The sequence below is a fragment of the Rhinopithecus bieti genome, unplaced genomic scaffold (assembly GCF_001698545.2).
Source record: "Rhinopithecus bieti isolate Rb0 unplaced genomic scaffold, ASM169854v2 scaffold_40838, whole genome shotgun sequence".
NCBI lineage: Eukaryota > Metazoa > Chordata > Mammalia > Primates > Cercopithecidae > Rhinopithecus > Rhinopithecus bieti.
In genome coordinates, this window is record NW_016816809.1 from 193,313 (window position 1) to 213,363 (window position 20,051).

At 44.5% G+C, this 20,051-nt stretch overlaps 1 protein-coding gene across 2 annotated transcripts in view; it reads left to right on the forward strand.

The window, feature by feature from the left end:
• The window catches only part of LOC108517363 (zinc finger protein 37A-like), a 67,649-nt gene extending 53,736 nt beyond the window's left edge, over window positions 1–13,913 (forward strand). Inside the window, exons 5-6 of one of the 2 annotated variants that reach the window (XR_001882082.1) lie at window positions 5,932–6,153; window positions 13,600–13,913. The gene's annotated coding sequence lies outside the window, so the exon portion shown is untranslated. Of the gene's footprint in view, window positions 1–5,931; window positions 6,154–8,732; window positions 9,121–13,599 lie in introns of those variants that run through there. The other variant, XR_001882083.1, reaches the window with a different exon arrangement.
• The last annotated feature ends 6,138 nt before the right edge of the window (window positions 13,914–20,051 follow it).

The following is a 20,051-nucleotide window of genomic DNA, read 5'->3' on the forward strand; positions in this document are numbered from 1 at the left end:
TGAGATACCATCTCACACCAGTTAGAATGGCAATCATTAAAAAGTCAGGAAACAACAGGTGATGGAGAGGATGTGGAGAAATAGGAACGCTTTTACACTGTTGGTGGGACTGTAAACTAGTTCAACCATTGTGGAAGACAGTGTGGTGATTCCTCAAGGATCTAGAACTAGAAATACCATGTGACCCAGCCATCCCATTACTTTGTATATACCCAAAGGATTATAAATCATGCTACTATAAAGATACATGCACATATATGTTTATTACGGCACTATTCACAATAGCAAAACCTTGGAACCAACCCAAATGTCCATCAGTGACAAACTGGATTAAGAAAATGTGGCACATATACACCATGGAATACTATGCAGCCATAAAAAAGGATGAGTTCATGTCCTTTTTAGGGACATGGATGAAGCTGGAAACCATCCTTCTCAGCAAACTATTGCAAGAACAGAAAACCAAACACCACATGTTCTCACTCATAGGTGGGAATTGAACAATGAGAACACTTGGTCACAGGAAGGGGAACATCACACACCATGGCCTGTTGTGGGCTGGGAAGATGGGGGAGGGATAGCATTAGGAGATATACCTAATGTAAATGACAAGTTAATGGGTGCAACACAGCAACATGGCACATGTTTACATATGCAACAAACCTGCACATTGTGCACATGTACCCTAAAACATGAAGTATAATTAAAAAGAAAAAAGAAAATATAAATGGGATCCCAGGTCAGTCTATGAGGTACTTTGTGAGCCCTGCAATAGGGGTACCAGTAAAGGAACTGCAAATAGAAAAGGAAGCTGATACCTCAAATACTTGTTAGTCCCAAGGATGATGAATTACTGTAGGATGGAAGGGGTCTGTTGTAATCAGCTTGGTACCCACTGTCTAGCTAGTGACTCTTTGGGGTATGGTACTATACTGGGAGCTTGATTTCTGCTGTTAGCTAGGTCAGATATATGGCAGCAGCCATGGCTAGATCAGCCTTGGTGAAGGAGAGTGCAAGTTGTCAGGCCCATGTCCAGCCTCCATTTCTCCCACCATTACTATTCCTGTAACAGGCTCATTGTGCAAACCGTGGGGTGGCTGATGACACAGCTGGTTAATGCCTACTGGGTGAGCCATTCTGTTGACCTAGTTGTTCAGTGTCTCCTCTCCTGTGAGTGCCTTCTGGTGGCAATAGACATAAGATACAAAGAACCATATACCTGTGCCTACTCCTATGAGTCACCCAGGCTACCCTGTTTCAATTTTCCAATCTTACTTTTCTTGGCTCTGAGTCAGCAAATAATTCGTGTGTAGTCATACTCCCAGCAATTTTTCCTATGCCTAGTGTTGATGACAAAGTTTACTGTTGAAAGATATGCACACTGAGAGGACATCTCCTCACCACTCTCAGGTGTAGCCCTCCGAGGATTGTAGGACAGCAACAGTTCATTATCTAACCCTCAATATTCCATTGAACACATCCATCCATAAATTAGGCCTGGGTTTTTCCCTTCTCCATCAGCTGTCACAGGAAACCCCTACAGGCCACATGTGTGAGTGTGAGGTAGGGGTGAGGCAGCAGTAGTAGGTAACGTGGACTGGACCACCTCTGCGTAATGCACTCTGTGGACGTGGATCAGTTCTGTATCAGTCCATTTTCACACTGCTGATAAAGACATACCTGAGACTGGGCAATTTACAAAAAAAAAAAAAAAAACCACACACACACACACACACACACACAAACAAACAAAAAAAAAGGTTTAATGGACTCACAGTTTCACGTGGCTAGGGAGGCCTCACAATCATGGCAGAAGGTGAAAGTCATGTCTCACATGGCAGCAGACAAGAGAAGAGAGCTTGTGCAGGGAGTGAGACTTATTCACTCTCATGAGAATAGCATGGGTAAGACCTGCCCCCATGATTCAATTACCTCCCACTGGGTCTCTCTCTCAACACATTGGAATTGTGGGGGTTACAATTCAAGATGAGATTTTGGTGGGGACACAGCCAAAGCATATCAAGTTGTTTTCTGCTTTTGTTTTTACACTGTTTTGTTTTTTTTTTGTTTTTTTGTTTTCAAATTATTTATTTGTTTTTGAGACAATCTCACTCTGTGACCCAGAGTACAGTGCAGTGGTGCCATCTCAGTTCACTGCAACCTCTGCTTCCCACATTCAAGCAATTCTCATGCCTCAGCCTCCCAAGTAGCTGAGATTACAGGCACATACTACTTTGCCTGGCTAAGTTTTGTATTTTTTGTAGAGATGGGATTTCACCGTGTTGCCCAGGCTTGTCTCTAACTCCTGGCCTCAAGCAGTCCTCCTACCTCAGCCTCCCAAAGTGCTGGGATCACAAGCATGAGCCATGGCACCACCCCACCCTTTTTTTTTTTTTTCTTGAGATGGAATTTCACTCTTGTTGCCCAGGCTGGAGTGCAATGTCATGATTTCGCTAGCTGCAACATTCACCTCCTGGGTTCAAGCAATTCTCCTGCCTCAGCCTCCTGAGTAATGGATTACAGGCATCTGCCACTACACCCAGCTAATTTTTGTACTTTTAGTAGAGATGGGATTTCACCATGTTGGCCAGAGTGGCCTCTAACTCCTGACCTCAGGTGATCCATCTGCCTCAGCATCCCAAAGTGCTGGGATTACAGGCATGAGCCACTGTACCTGGCACCCCGATCCCTTTTTTTTTTTTTTTTTGAGATGGAGTTTTGCTCTTGTTGCCCAGGCTGGAGTGCAATGGTGCAATCTCGGCTCACTGCAACCTCCACTTCCCGTGTTCAAGTGATTCTCCTGCCTCAGCCTCCAGAGGAGCTGGGATTATAGGCATGCGCCACCATGCCCAGCTAATTTTTTTGTATTTTTAGTAGAGACAGGGTTTCTCCATGTTGGTCAGGCTGGTCTCAAACTCCCAACCCCAGGTGATCTGCCCACCTCAGCCTCCCAAAGTTCTGGGATTACAGGCATGAGGCAACCCACCTGGCCTGCCCCCTCTTTTAATATAGGGTTTCACTCTATTGCCCATGCTGGAGTTTAGTGGTGTGATCATGGCTCCCTGCAAGATTGCCCTCCTGGGCTCCAGTGATCCTCCCATCTCAGCCTCCCAATTAGCTGGAACTACAGGCACATGCTACCGTGTTTTACTTGTTGTAAAGACAGGGTTTCACCATGTTGGCCAGGTTGGTCTCAAACTCCTGACCTCAAGTGATCCACCCACCCACATCAGTCTCCCAGAGTGCTGAGATTACAGGTATGAGCTACCATGCCTGGCCACAATTGTATGTATTTATAGTGTACAAAATGATGTTTTGAAATGTGTGTGTGTGTGTGTATATATATGTGTGTGTGTATACATATACACTTACATATGTGTGTATATATGTTTATATATGTGCATTTACACCCACACACATTGTAGAATGTCAAAATCAAAATCAAACTAACTTGCATTGCTTCACATAGATATTATTTTGTGGTGAGAACACTTAAAATCTACTCTCTTAGCATTTGTCGAGAAGGCAATATATTATTAATTGTAGTTATTATGTTTTACAATCAATCTCTCTTTTTTTTTTTTTTTTTTTTTGAGATGAAGTCTCACTTTGTCCCCCAAGCTGGAGTGCAGTGGCGCGATCTTGGCTCACTACAACCTCTGCCTCCCAGGTTCAAGCGATTCTCCTCCCTCAGCCTCCCCAGCTAATTTTTGTATTTTTAGTAGAGACAGGGTTTCACCATATTGGTCAATCTGGTCTCGAACTTCTGATCTCAAGCAATCCACCTGCCTCGGCCTCCCAAAGTGCTGGAAGTACAGGCGTGAGCCACCGCACCCAGCCACAGTCAATCTCTTGAACTTACTCTTCCAAGCTAACTGAAACTTTGTACCCTTTGACCAACATCTCCCCAACCACCTTCCAACCCCCACTGCAGCCCCTGGTGACTACTGTTCTATTCCCTACTTAATGAGTTCAACTTTTTAGATTCTGCATGTAAGTAATATCATGTGATATTTGTCTTTTGCTTAATGTAATGTCCTCCAGAATGTACCATTTCCATCATACAATAAATTGCTGCTTCATCTATGAGCCCTATCATAAGGCTGGACGCCTCTGACAATACCCAGTGCATGATGGCAGTGTCATTGCAGAGTGACTTCTTGTCTTGGTGAGATGCTAAGAGTGCCATTAGCACTCCCAGACCTGCTCTTCAAATGGAGGAGATTTTTCCATTTGAGGAAAGAACTAGCCATAGAAACCTAGGAGTTTGCACTGTGACTGTCCCTATTGTGGTTTCCAGAGATTCTAGACAGCATTCTTACCTAACAAAACCACTGGATCTGTCATCTTCTGTGGCCTGAGTGGTAGGGTGGCTTACAGCACAGCCTGTTCCTTTCTGAAAGAGTCCTCTTCGCCTCATAGCAGGCAGTAAATGGGCTGATACAGTATTGCCAAGAGTGGTGCACGCTGCCTCCAAAGTCCAAAGCAGCCTGTCAATCACCCTACCTCTTTCTTAGTAGTAGACAGTGCAGGTGCAGTGACTTGTCCTTTGCCTTGGATGAATGTCTTAGCAGGTCCCAGAACCCTGTATCTCTGAAAGCTTCACTGATGTGCTAAACCCCAGACAATATTTAGCATCTCTTCCCCACCTTCTGCTGCTCCTGTTTCTGTCTGCAGCATCTAGAGTACTTGCCGCTTGCTGTATCTCAGGTCAGATTGATACAATGTCATTAGTAGTTGGATCCTGATGCTCTGCACAATTGCATGATAAGGTCCTTGAAGGATAATTTGTGATGGAGAAAAGGAGAGTTAACATAGTCATGGGACAGGACAATACGTATATATTGCTCTTCACTCAAGTGAAGCATTGTTGATCTTTTTCAGTTACATAAGCAATGTCCTCACTGGCTACTGCCTGTCCCTGTAGTTGCCACTCTGGCCCTGCTGTCCTTTATAGTATTTCTACCCACTTTGCTTTTGACTGTTAGTGCTACCTAACAGAATTTTGTCATCTCCACTGGCATTTGGGAGACCATTCCACAACGCATCTAATGTCACTGTGAATTGTGGCCAATAGAAGACACTCACCGCACTTGTGCACTCCTTATCCCTTTGGTGTCCTCTGGGTCCTGTGGGTAACACGTCAGTCAGGAGTTCTCCACCCTTATGTAGTAAAACCATTCTAAAATGTCCATGACTAGAGTCATCTGACCCTCACCTCAATACAGTCCTCAATTTCATTTTTTTAGGATTAATTTAGCCAGTGAATTTATTTTCATCTGAAGGGCCTTTACAATTTAGCTTATTTTATCATTTGTTCCAAAGTAAAAAATAAATAATGGACCACACATTCTGGTAATTTTTAGCCATGGCTTTATTCTTGTAACATATTTATTCATGATTAAGGATGTAAATATAGGAAATGGTCATCTTGTGATATCCCACCTTGTTTTAACCTGATTGTTTCTCTTAGCTGAGAGAGCCCGACAGAGTCCATTTTAGTTCCTTTACTTACAGCCCCCCCTCCCTTAAAGGCATAATGAGTGCAAGCTGACTCCAAGCACATCCAGGAATGCACTTACGAATAAGATATTGAGGCAAGCTGTACCAGCAACTCCTGGGGATGTACTCGGTGGATGGTACCCAAAGCCCCTGCATTATCTCTTTGTGATAGTTTAAGCCCCTGCACCTGGAACTGTTTATTCTTCTGTATATAACTATCTCTGTAACCATTAATTTTTTTAACTTTTGCCTATTCTGCTTCTGTAAAAATTGTTTCAGCTAAACTCCCCTTCCCCTATTCAGACCAAGGTATAAAAAGAAATCTAGCCCCTTCTTCGGGGCCGAGAGAACTGTGAGCGCTAGCCATCTCTTGGTCACCAGCAATAAAGGACCCCTGAATTAGTCTCAGAGTGTGGCGTTTCTCTACAGCTCACTCGGTTACAACATTTGGAGGCCCCAGCGAGATGCGCCACTGGCTGAAGACCAGACTCTTTTCGGGCTCCACCAGACAGATGGCAGGCTTATGGGGGGGTGCCCCCTGAAGACGTTCCAGGGCCCTGTAGTCCACTGTCTTTTTGAGGGGAGTGAATCGACTGCTGGTGTGCCCAACCAAATTCAACTCCTGAGTCCTCAGTCTCTGGTCCCAGGAAGGTAAGTCAGATCTGACTCTATTTCTCTGGGAGGGAAACGCCCCTGATGAGGGTCCTCCCTCAGACTCTGTCCACACTCCAGGATGCTGGAGGGCAGATTCCTGGTTTCTGTCAGGCTTCTCTGTTAAGTCTAGTCTCTCTCTCTCTCTCTTTTTCTCTACCTCTTCTCCTCTCTTTCAGGTCTCTAAGAGACCTCTGTTTTAGAATGGGAATAAAAAATATTGTAATAAATTCTGTGTGAGTGAGTGAGTGAATGTGGAGTTCAAGGGCTTGTGCTTGAATTTCCAGTTTGTAGCTCCATGAACAGGGTCCTCACCTGTGGTTCTGTGGCGACCTCATAAGGCTTAGGGCAGCATCGGGCATAGCTTGATCTGAGCCGGGGGTTTATACTGGCCTGCCAATGCCAAGAGGAGCCTAAGTCCCCGCAATGGGAGTGGACAGGCAGGCATCTGATTATCCCATCATGGGATCCCCTCCCCTTGCCTATCTGTAAAAATTGGCATAATTGTTTATATACCCTAGCGTCTATTGTCCTGCTTTGTGTCTGTCTGAATTTCATATGTCCGTTTGCTGAAACTGCCCATGAGGACTGGGGAAGGACTTATTCAAGGTCCTCAGCACAGATTTTCTATCCCAGGAGGTCAAATCTCTCATCAGTCATTTCGGCTGGCCATACCAGTCCTGCCTTTTCTGTCAGAAACAAATCAGGTGTTAGGGGAGGGGTGTGGAAGACATTTGCCTGTTTGGGATTTCTGGCATCATAAAGATTGCTGGCATTTAGATTGTCATACTCCATGTCCCAATGACTAGTCCACCTCCTCCTTAGACCAGTATAGATTCAAAATAGCCACTCTACAGACTTCCTTGCTCACCTTTTCTGTCATCCCGTAACTTTTCCTGTGCCCTTAAATAAGGCACTATGCAGAGAAACCTATGCCCATGCTGCTTTACTCTGTCTAGACTTTTATTCTATGGCCCCATGGCTACTCTCCTACCTTAGGAAAGATCCAAGTGGCCCCTTTCCTCCTCATCCCCATCCTTTACCCCACACATCTCATTTTCCTGTGTCACAGCAAGTCCAGCACCTCCAAGACTTGGCTCTGCTGTCCCTCCTAAAACCCTTAAAAGAAAGGGCCAAATTTGAACTTTTTGCCTTTGAGTCATGGAGACACCAAAGATATTTGGGCTGTAAGTCAAAAAGGAGGGGGGAATCATGTAGGGCCCACTGGCCTCGGACCCGCCTCTTGTCCTCTGTCTAAATGTCAAAGCTTAAAGAGACAGAACTTATGTGGCAAGAAGGGTTGACTATATTTGTTTTCCTACTTCCTCTGGTTATAATACTTCTGTTCTTCCGTTACTACCACCCCCCAGGCCATGAATATCTCTGTCCATGCTGGGTTTAATATTTCTGCTTAAACCTTGTTAATTGCCTCCAGAATGGGAAACTTCTTCCTGGTCCCGTAGAGATTGGAGTCCTCTCCAGTGTATGTTACAGAATTTCTCTCTGTGCTTCTCAGAGGATTACAGAGTCCGCCTTAAGAAAGGCAAACTCCAGACACTCTGTGAAGTAGAATGGCCACAGTTTGGAACCGGGTGGTCCTCAGAAGGTTTGTTAAACATCACAACTGTTCAGGCTGTGTGGTGGGTCGTGGTTGGAACTGATCAGTCTCCTTACATTGATCAATGGCTAGATTTGGTCCGGAGTCCTCCTCCATGGCTCTGCTCATGTGCCATTCATGATCCCACCTCCAAGGTCCTTTTGAGCCAGACCGCACTTTTGCCCCAACCCTCCGTTCCCTCGGCTCCTCCTGTACTGCCTCCTTCTGAAGAAGAGGAAAGTTCACTTCACCCATTTCTGCCACCCTATAACCCTCCTGCTCCCCAAGAATCTTCCCTTGTCTCCTTGACTACATCCCCTGTGGCCTCTTTGCCTATAGACACCTGATTATGGCATCAGCCGGAGGAGGTGCCCCCCCTCCTCCCACTGAGAGAGGCCCAAATCCCTCTGGGCAGTGAGTACTCTGTTCCATTTTTAGTTTATGTCCTCTTCTCTACTTCTGACCTGTACAACTGGAAGACCCATAATCCCCCCTTTTCTGAAAAGCCACAGAAATTGCCAAGACCCTGTACACTGCTACTGGAGGGAATGGCCCACTAGTCTGGACTGACAAAGAAGAACAGGCTTTTCAAAATCTAAAGAAGGCGTTAACTGAGGCCCCTGGTCTTGCCCTCCCAAATGTCTCAAAACCATTTCACTTTTTTGTTCATGCAAGCCAGGGAGTCACTAAAGGGATACTCACTCAAAGTTTAGGAACTTGGTGACGCACAGTGGCCTATTTTTCTAAGAGACTGGACCCTGCCGCCTCTGGGTAGCCAAGTTGTCTGTGAGCTGTAGTGGCAAAAGCAAGCCTCATCCACGAGGCTGATAAACTGACTCTGAGCGAGAATTTAACCCTTATGGCTCCTCATGCCATAGAGACTTTGCTATGAAGGGCCTCTGGCAAACAGATGTTGAATGCTCACATCCTGCAGTATCAGTTTACTGTTAGATCAGCTTCGTTTAACTTTCTCTCCCACAAGGTGTTTAAATCCAGCTACCTTGCTCCCTGATCCAGACCTTACCACACCTGTCCATGACTGCTAAGAACTGTTGGAAACTGTGGAAACTGGCCGACCTGATCTCCAAGATGTGCCTCGAAAGGAGGTGGACTCCACCGTGTTTACAGATGGTAGCAGCCTCCTTGAACAGGGAATATGAAAGGGTGGTGCAGCTGTTACTACAGAGACAGATGTACTGTGGGCCTAGGCACTGCTGGTAGGTACCTCAGCACAGAAGGCTGAATTGGTCGCTCTCACTCAGGCTCTCTGATGGGGTGAGGACAAACGTGTTAACATCTACACTGACAGTAGGTATGCTTTTCCTACTGTATATGTACATGGAGCCATCTATCAAGAACGAGGGCTACTCACCTCAGCAGGAAAGACTATTAAAAACAAAGAAGAAATTTCGGCTCTGCTTGAAGCTGTTTGGCTTCCTCAGCAGGTGGCTGTAATTCACTGCAAATATCATCAAAGAGAAAGCACGGCCATTGCCCATGGTAACCAAAGAGCAGACTCGGCAGCTCGAGAGGCAGCTCGGCTCCCAGTCATGCCTTTGACCCTGCTTCCTGCTGTGTCCTTTCCACAACCTGGCCTACCAGACAACCCACAATACTCCCCAGGGGAAGAAAAACAAGCTTCAGATCTTCAGGCCAGTAAATATCAGGAAGCTTGGTGGATTCTTCCTGATTCCAGAATCTTTATGCCCCAAGCCCTCAGGGAAACTTTAATCAATCTTCTGTATTCTACCACCCATTTGGGAGGGATAAAACTGGCCCAGCTTCTAAGAAGTCCTTTCAAGATCCTCCACCTTCAGTACTTAACTAACGAAGCAGCTCTCCTGTGTACGGCTTGTGCTCAGGTAAATGCCAAACAAAGTCCTAAGCCCAGCTGAGGCCACCACCTCCAGGGAGGCTCGCCAGGAGAAAGGTGGAAAGTTGACATTACAAAAATAAAACCGCACTGGGCAAGGTATAAATACCTCCCAGTGCTAATAGACACCTTTCCTGGATGGACTGAGGCATTTGCCACCAAAAACGAAACTACCACCATAGTAGTTAAGCTTTTACTCAATAAAATCATCTCTTCTTGTCATGGGCTGCCTGTTGCCATAGGGTCTGATAATGGAGCAGCCTTCACCTTCTCCATAGCTCACTTGGTCAGCAAAGCATTAAACATTCAATGGAAACTCCATTGCGCCTATCAACCCCAGAGCTCTGGACAGATAGAATGCATGAACCACACACTAAAAAGTACTCTTACTAAATTAATCCTAGAGACTGATGAGAATTGGGTAAAACTCCTTCCTTTAGCCCTTCTTAGAGTAAGATGCACCCCTTACCAGGCTGGGTTTTCACCTTTTGAAATCATGTTTGGTAGGGCTCCGCCTATCTTGCCTAAGCTAAAGGATAGCCATTTAGCAGAAATCTCACAAGCTAATTTGTTACAGTACCTGCAGTCTCTCCAACAGGTACAAGACATCATCCAGACGCTTGTCTGGGGTACACACTCCAATCCAGTTCCTGAACAGACTAGGCACTACCACTCTTTCCAGCCAGGTGACTTGGTACAGGTTAAAAAGTTCCAGAAGGAAGGACTCACTCCTACCTGGAAAGGACCTCATACTGTCATCCTCACCATGCCGACAACTCTGAAAGTGGATGGCATTCCTGCTTGGATTCATCACTCTCACATCAAAAAGGCCAACAAAGCCCAGCAAGAAACATGGGTCCCCAAGCCTGGGCCAGGCCCCTTAAAACTGCTCCTAAGTCAAGTGAAGCCATCAGATTAATTCTTTTTATTTAACCCTTTTGTTTGTTTCCACCTATTATGCCCTCTGCCCCTCTCTACTCTTTTCTCCTCACTTCCTTCACGACAGGACGTGTGTTTGCAAACACCACCTGGAAGGCAGGAACCTCTAAGGAAGTCTCTTTTGCAGTCGATTCATGTGCTTTGTTCCCAGAGCCTGCCCGAACCCATGAAAAACAATACAACCTGCCGGTCATGGGAGAGGGAAACATTGACCTTGCTGCAGGGTTCGGACACACAGGAAGCCGAACTAGATGTGGAAACTCTAAAGGCACAGAAAAAGGACTCCAGAGGGTTGACTTTTACCTCTGTCCTGGAAATCACCCTGATTCTAGTTGTCGAGATTCTTATCAGTTTTTCTGCCCTCACTGTTCGTGTGTAACCCTGGCCACTTACCCTGGAGGATCAACCTGGTCCTCAACCCTTTCCATAACTTGCACCTCCCATCCTAGCCTGTGTACTATAAAAAATTGCAACCCTCTTACTATAACTGTCTGTAACCCTAACTCAGCTCAATGGTATTACAGCATGTCATGGGGATAAAGGCTTTATATCTCAGGATTTGATGTTGGGACTATGTTCATCATCCAGAAAAAGGTCCTGGTCCCATGGAGGCCTCCTAAGCCAATCGGACCTTTAACTGATTTAGGTGACCCTATGTTCCAAAGACACCCAGACAGGGTCGATTTAACTATCCCACCACCACTCCTTGTTCCCAGATGTCAGTTACAACGACAACATCTCCAACCCGGCCTGATGTCCATTCTGGATGGGATACATCACCTCCTTAATCTCACCCAGCCTAAACTAGCCCAAGGTTGCTGGTTGTGCCTAAAGGCCAAACTCCCATATTATGTTGGGTTAGGAGTAGAAGCCATGTTCAAAATTAACTCTCTTTCTTGTCATACATGGCCCCATGCCCTTACACTAGGAGACGTGTCAGGAAATGCCTCCTGTATAGTTAGCACAGGGTATAACTTATCTGCTTCTCCCTTTCAGCCTACCTGTAATCAGTCTCTACTTCCTCAAGTGCCTCAGTCTCCTACCAGGCACCCAACAATACCTGGCTGGCCTGCACTTCAGGCCTCACTCACTGCATTAATGGGACTGAACCTGGACCTCTGCTGTGCATGTTGGTTCATGTACTGCCCCAGGTCTACGTGTACAGTGGGCCAGAAGGGTGACTTTTCATTGCTCCCCCTGAATTACATTCCAGGTTTCGCCAAGCCGCCCCACTCCTCATACCCCTCCTGGCCAGCCTTAGTATAGCTGGATCAGTAGCCACTGGCACAGCTCCCCTGGTTCAGGGAGAAACTGGACTGATGTCCCTGTCTCAGCAAGTAGATATTGATTTAAGCAATCTCTAGTCAGTCATAAATATGGCTGCGTATTCAGCAGCTGCATACTCAGATAGAGTCTCTAGCTGAAGTAGTACTTCAAAACTGCCAAGGCTTAGATCTGCTGTTTCTCTCCCAAAGAGGGTTATGCACAGCTCTAGGAGAAAGTTGTTTCTATGCCAATCAATCTGGGGTCATAAAAGATACTCTCCAAAGAGTTCAAAAAAATCTAGATAGATGCCAACAGAAATGGGAAAATAACACCCCTTGGTACCAAAACATGTTTAACTGGAATCCATGGCTAACTACTCTAATTACTGGATTGGCGGGATGCCTTCTCCTCTTCTTGTTTGGTTTAGTCTTTGGGCCTTGTATATTAAATTGGTTTCTTAACTTTATAAAGCAGTGCATAGCTTCTGCCAAACTTACGTATCTTAGAACTCAATATGACCGCCTTGTTATAACTGAGGAATCAATGATTTGATTCCCCAAAACATGAGTGGGGAGTGTGATACCCTACCTTGTTTTAACCTGATTATTTCTCTTAGCTGAGAGAGCCAGACAGAGTCCATTTTAGTTCCTTCACTTATAGCCCTCCTCCCTTAAAGGCATAGAGTGCAAGCTGACTCCAAGCACATCCAGGAATGCACTTGCTGATAAGATATTGAGGCAAGCTGTACCAGCAGCTCCTGGGAATGTACTCGGTGGATGGTACCCAAAGCTCCTGCATTATCTCTTTGTGATAGTTTAAGCCCCTGCACCTGGAACTGTTTATTTTTCCGCAACTATCTCTGTACCCATTAATATTTTAACTATATGTCTACTCTGCTTCTGTAAAAATTGCTTCAGTTAAACTCCCCTCCCCTATTTAGACCAAGGTATAAAAGAAATCGCGTCCCTTCTTTGGGGCCAAGAGAATTTTGAGCGCTAACCGTCTCTTGGTCACTGGCAATAAAGGACTCCTGAACTAGTCTCAGAGTGTAGTGTTTCTCTACAACTTGCTTGGTTACAACAATCTTCCATGTGATTTGAAGGCTGATATTCATTTATGTCTCTGCATGTACTTAGTCTTCTGATTATGTAATATGTACAGATGTTTCTGGTGACTTCCTCTTTGGAAATGCAGTGTTTACCTGTTGGGCATATGACTGTGTATCTGACATGAAATATCTGGTAATCTCAATTTAGAATCTGTGAGGGGAAAATTTAAGCCAAGTTACAGGTTGTTCAGTAACTTTTTTTTTTTTTTTTTTTTTTTAAAGATGGAGTCTCACTCTGTTGCCCAGGCTGAACTGCTGTGGTATGATCTCAGCTCACTGCAACCTCCACCTCCTGGGTTCAAGCAGTTCTCCTCCCTCAGCCTCCCGAGTAGCTGGGATTACACATGTGTGCCACCATGTCTGGCTAATTTTTGTATTTTTAGTAGAGATGGGGTTTCACTATGTTGGCCAGGCTGGTCTGCAACTCCTGGCCTCAAGTGATCTGCCAGCCTCGGCCTCCAAAAGTGTTGGGATTACAGATGTGAGCCATAGCACCCAGCCTATTCAGTAACAATTTCATATGATGAATTTACAGGTATTTTAAGGTTTAGATCACATTGTCGTCATCATTAGGGATAGCTGTAGAACTATAGGCTAGGAAATATGAAGTTTTTAAAAAAGCATTGTGTATTAATTATGTTTTAAAATTTTTTCTGTCTACAGTGTTCTGACATCTTGCTGGCTTGGGAGAGAGTGCCCCTCCCAGGATTAGCCAGTTCCTACAGATAGCAAAGGGCTCAGCCTGGAGCATGTCTTTGATTTGCAAACCAACGATCACAGGTTCAGTCATCTCTTTATCTAATTCTCTAAGCCAGTTGTCTCCTACCCTAGATCATCCCAGGGTCAGATGCCAGATGACTAGAGACCACACCTAGAGCCCCCTGGCATTATTCAGACTAGCCTATCCTAAACTGTTCACCCTGCCCTGCCTTGCCCTTCCCTCAGAAACCCAATAAAGGCTGTAGCCTAGGCTTTCCCCTGGATCTTGCTTCTGCCTCCTGACGGACACTGGTGCTCCACGGCCCTGTGTGGCACACGGTGACCCCTGTCTGGGACCTGTGAGTGGAAGAAACTTAGTACTTCCAAGTCTTGTTCTCATTTCCTCCTGTAGCTGCACAAGCTTTCCCAAACCATGTGCAACATTTACATTCTTTGAACACGTAGAAAGTTGTTTTTTTTTTTTTTTTTTTTAAGACAGTCTTGCTCTGTCACCCAGGTTGAAGTGCAGTGGCATGACCTTGGCTCATTGCAACCTCTGCCTCCTGGGTTCAACGTGATTCTCCTGCCTCAGCCTCTTGAGTAGCTGGGATTATAGATGTTCACCACCATGTCCGACTAATTTTTGTATTTTTAGTAGAGACGGGGTTTCACCATATTGGCCAGGCTTGTCTTGAACGCCTGACTTTAAGTTATCTAACCACCTTGACCTCCCAAAGTGCTAGGATTACAGGCATGGGCCATTGCACCCGGCCTGAGCCACTGTGACTGTCTGTAAGTTTTGAATCTGAAGCAATTCACTTGTTTTATCGTCTTCGAGCTTTTAGGACAACGTAGGTGATGGAACTTGTTTTTAATGAGAATGTTGTAGAGTTTAAGTGTTTCACTGTGAAGTAGATTACCAAGGTTGGAAACAAAATAAAAAAAAACTCTTGGGCCAGGCTTGTGGCTCATGCCTATAATCCCAGCACTTTGGGAGGCTGAGGTGGGCAGATCACAAGGTGAGGAGTTCGAGACCAGCCTGACAAACATGGCAAAACCCCGTCTCTACTAAAAAATATATGAAAATTAGCCGGGCATAGTTGTGCATGCTTGGAATCCCAGCTACTCAGGAGGCTGAGGCAGGAGAATTGCTTGAACCTGGGAGGCAGAGGTTGCAGTGAGCCGAGATCTCACCACTGCACTCCAGCCTGGGGAACAGAGCAAGATTCCGTCGCAAAAAAAAAAAAAAAAAAAAATGCCAGGGGGGGGCTCACATCTGTAATCCCAGGATTTTGAGAGGCTGAGGTGGGTGGATCATGAGGTCAAGAGATCAAGACCATCCTGGCCAACATGGTGATATCCAGTCTCTACTAAAAATACAAAAATTAGCTGAGTGTGGTGGTGCTTGCCTGTAATCCCAGCAACTTGGGAGGCTGAGGCAGGAGAATCGCTTGAACCAGGGAGGCAGAGGTTGCAGCGAGCCAAGATCGTGCCACTGCACTCCAGCCTGGTGACAGAGCGAGACTCCATCTGAAAAAACAAAACAAAAAAACAAAAAAACTTTTTAATCAAAATATTAGTTATTTCACGAGGGAAAGTATAATCAAAATAGAATTTATACGAACTATTTAAAGAGGATTAATGCTTTCAAGTAGCTGAATGAACTCACTTGTAAATATCTAAATGCTCTATGAGAGAGTGTCTTAAGCCATCTGTAAACCTTATGGATGAGGCAAGATTTGGTCACCTATTAAATATCTTGGATAAAATCTTCATTTTAAAAAAATGGACAAGTTTTTCCTGTTACTAGGAATTATTCTTTGTTATGTAAGTTTCAAGGTCTGGATATAGTTTTGGTTGACAACTTGCATGATGAGACAAACCAATTTAGCCAACACTACCTCTGCTTAATGGGGACAGATTGTTATAGTTGGGTAAGTCCTTTTTATTTTTTATTTTTTGAGATAGAGTTTCACTATTGTCCCCCAGGCTGGAGTGCAATGGTGCAATCTCTGCTCACTGCAACTTCTGCCTCCCGGATTCAAGCAATTCTCCTGACTCAGCCTCCCGAGTAGCTGGGATTACAGGCACCCACCAATCAGGCAGCTGATTTTTTTTTTTTTTTTTTTTTCTGAGACAGAATCTCACACTGTTGCCCAGCTAGAGTTCAATGGCGTGATCTTGGCTTTCCGCCTCCCAGGTTCAAGTGATTCTCCAGCCTTGGCCTCTCGAGTAGCTGGGATGACAGGTGCCTGTCACCACTCCCAGCTAATTTTTAGCTGTAAAATTACAGCTAATTTTTTGTATTTTTAAATAGAGACGGGGTTTCACTATGTTGGCCAGGTAGGTCTCAAACTCCTGACCTCATGATCCACCCACCTCAGCCTCCCAAAGTGCTGGGATTACAGTGTGAGCCACTGTGCCTGGCCAGCTAATTTTTGTACTTCTAGTAGAGACGAGGTTTCACCATGTTGGCCAGGCTGGTCTCGAACTCCTGAACTCAGGAGATCCACCCACCTCAGCCTCCCAAAGTGTTGAGACTACAGGCGTGAGCCATCGCTCTCAGCCTGGGTAAATCCTTTTTAGAAATCAGATTAAACAACTGTCATTTTAAACACTGCAAACTTCTAAGGGCCACTTAGTTGGCATAATTATTGTTGTGCAAGAGGCTAACCATTCAATTTCTTAAACGAAAAGCTTTGATTTATTGCTTACTCTCTGTTTCACTCTGAAATGCCTAAAACTTAATGGCTTAAAACAATGACTGGCCGGGTGCGGTGGCTCAAGCCTGTAATCCCAGCACTTTGGGAGGCCGAGACGGGCAGATCACGAGGTCAGGAGATCGAGACCATCCTGGCTAACACGGTGAAACCCCGTCTCTACTAAACAATACAAAAAACTAGCCGGGTGAGGTGGCAGGCACCTGTAGTCCCAGCTACTCGGGAGGCTGAGGCAGGAGAATGGCATAAACCTGGGAGGTGGAGCTTGCAGTGAGCTGAGATCCGGCCACTGCACTCCAGCCTGGGTGACAGAACGAGACTCCGTCTCAAAAAAAAAAAAACAAAACAAACAAACAAAAAAAGCAAAAACAATGACTGATGTATTACTTTTCTGTGTGTACTGGGAATTCTGCTTCAGCTGGCAGTGGCTGGAATTTCATTCAGGTCACTGGTACATTCAGCAGCAGAGGGGCTGGGCTGGAGGAGCTAAGCGAGCTTCATGGGCATGCTTGATACCAGGGGCTTTACCATGGGCTGCTTGGGTTTCTTCATGACATGGCCTCAAACTAGTCCAACTTTTCGCACGATGGTTAGCTTCAAGCTGCCACACTTCCTAAAGAGCAGGCCTGGAACTTCATGTTGTACTAGGCTAAAGCAAGTCCCAGGCCAGCCCAGATTCAAAGATGGGGAAAAGAATCTCCCTCTTGTGACCAGAGTGGCAAGTAGGAAGGAATTGATAATGTATCTGTGGCCTTCACTAACCAAAGGAACTCTGTACTTGTAAATCATAGCCAAAGTATGAGATGATAGAGAGCTTTAGGAAACATGGGATTCAGGGATTGGCCAGTTTTTGAAAGCAAGAGTGTTGCTGGCTTTCTTTTGGTGGTAAAAGTGTGGTCACTGGCCTGATCCAAAAGCTAACTTTCCAAAGCATGGTCAGAGTGAAGGCTGGTGCTGACTGGCTTTCAGAAATGCATAGCTGTCAGAATGGGTGACTTTCATAAGTGTGTGTACTGAGGAGAGATTGTCTGATCAATTGCTTTCAATGTCTGATTACTTGTCTACCATCAATTTTTGTGGTTACCCATTCATGGCTTGAGACTATGGCCAAGAAACTGTCTCAGGCTTGAATATGGAGAATAAGAGTATTCTCATCATTAGGAATATTAAAGTGTTCTTGTTAGTACAGGCTTGCTTTATTTTATTTATTTATTTATTTATTTATTTATTTATTTATTTATTTATTTTATTTATATTCATTCATTCATTCTGGCACCCAGACTGTGGTGCAGTGGCATGATCTTGGCTCACTGTAACCTCTGTCTCTCAGGCTCAAGTAATTCTCCTGCCATGGCCTCCTGTGTAGCTGGTTCTATCACACCCAGCTAATTTTCTGTTTTTAGTAGAGATGGGTTTTGCCATGTTGGCCAGGCTGGTTTCAAACTCCTGACCTCAAGGGAACCGCCTGCCTCAGCCTCCCAAAATACTGGGATTACCAGCATGAGCCATGGCACCCAGCTGGCTCTATTCTTGATAACAGATTTGTCACAGTTATTGGACTGTCCCCAGAAAGTATTCATTTTAATTTTTTATTGAGAACTGTGAGGAATTTAGAAAGTGTATTTTCTTTCACAGTAGGTTAAAATAAAGAACCACCCTAAAGGCTTACTTATAGATAGATGTTACCTCAAACCTCCATCAAGATGGCATGCTCATGGCAATGCTGAGTAGAATGAAATACTGGTAAAAATATTTTTCCATGAAGTATTCAGAAGTTATAACATGTAGGTACAAAGTATACCTTCTTGAGATACGAGTAATCAGTAAATATCATATTAGGGGTCCATAAATGCTAAACATCAGACAGGTCAGAATGTCACAATGAGGCATGATTAAGAAGCTTAACATTAGATGGGTGTGGTGGCTCATGCTTATAATCCCAGCACTTTGGGAGGCCAAAGCAGGCAGATTGCTTGAGCCCAGGAGTTCAAGGCCAGCCTGGGCAACATGGGGAGACCCCCATAACTACAACAAGAAAAACAGGCAAAAATTAGCCAGGTGTGGTGGTGTGTGCCTGTAGTCCCAGCTACTCAGGAGGCTAAGGTGGGAGAATTGCTTGAGCCTGGGAAGTGGAAGTTGCAGTGAGCCGAGATCACGTCACTGCATTCCAGCCTGGGTGACAGAGCAAGACCCTGCCACACACACAAAAAGAAGCTGAACATCAATGAAATTCTCTTTATTAGGAAGGGGAAGTAAGACGCTGGCACGTTTAGCTTGTAGCAGCATATGACAATACATGCAGTGCTGGCAATAAAATAATTTTATAGATTACTAGTAATGTAGCTGATGGAATTGGGTATCATAAGTTTTTTGTTATTGAGTTACGTTAGCTAAGTATGACTTACCAATGGTACCTTATGGGATAGTGAGAAAATCATAAAACGATACAGGGAAAGCTGGCCATTGATTTGGGAGAAAATAAAGGAATACTGTGGGTGAGGAAAGAAAAAGACCCTCTCACATTGTTTTATATTGTTTTATACTCAGTAGCTGTTTTAAGAAAAAAACAAGGAAGTAACACCAAAGACAGGCAGCCCGGCGCCAGGCACAAAACCAGGCCTGGGTCTGCCTGGCCTAAACCCAGTAGTTAAAAATCAACTCGTAACTTAGAAACCAATGTTATTCATAGATTCCAGACATTGTATAGAAGAACATTGTGAAACTCCCTGCCCTGTTCTGTTTCTATCAGTGGGGTCTCCCGTCACATATACCCTAGATTGCTGAATCAATCACGACCCTTTCATATGAAATCTTTAGTGTTGTGAGCCCTAAAAAGGGACAAAAATTGTGCACTCGGGGAGCTTGGATTTTGAGATGGTAGCTTGCCAATGCTCTCAGCGGAATAAAGCCCTTCCTTCCACAACTTGGTGTCTGAGAGGTTTTGTCGGCAGCCAATCCTGCTACATGGGGAGGGATCAATGAACAATTCTATTTAATTTAGACAATGTTTATTTCATATATTTACTGCTACATTCCATCAAGAAATTTCTTGTTTTGATGTTATGACAATTCAGCAAGTAAAAAACACAATTCTTTGAAAAAATATTTCTAAGCTCAGGTTCTTAACATATAAATATAATGCACAAAATAAACATACTGCAAAAAAACCACCCACCTACAAATTGCTGTATGCATTATTTCTGAAACATGTAATATTTATAAAAGCATAACTCTACACTGTTTTTATTTTCAGCTCTAAGTAACAGAAAAACTTACTTTGTAAAGTGCTAGATCATAGGCTCAAGGGCATAAGGTGTCTGCCACAGCTACTCAACCCTGCTGGGGTAGTGCAAAGACAGCCACAGGTCAAACATAAACAGATGTTTTTGTTTGTATTCATGTTTTCAAAACTTTATTTATGGACACTGAAATTTGAATATTATATAATTTTCATGTGTCACAGTATTCTTTTTTTAACCACTTAGAAATATAAAACCATTCTTAGCTTGCAGCATACAAAAATGGGTAGTGGGCCAGATCTGTCTGATGGACCGTCATTTGTCAAGCCATGACTTAGTGTAGTCAGGATCTGCTCCTAAATCACTTCTAGGAAAACAAACAACAACCAATCAAATCAAGGCACTGGCAGCAAGAAGGTGGGGGATGAATGTTGGGTAGCCAACGTTTTTTTTTTTT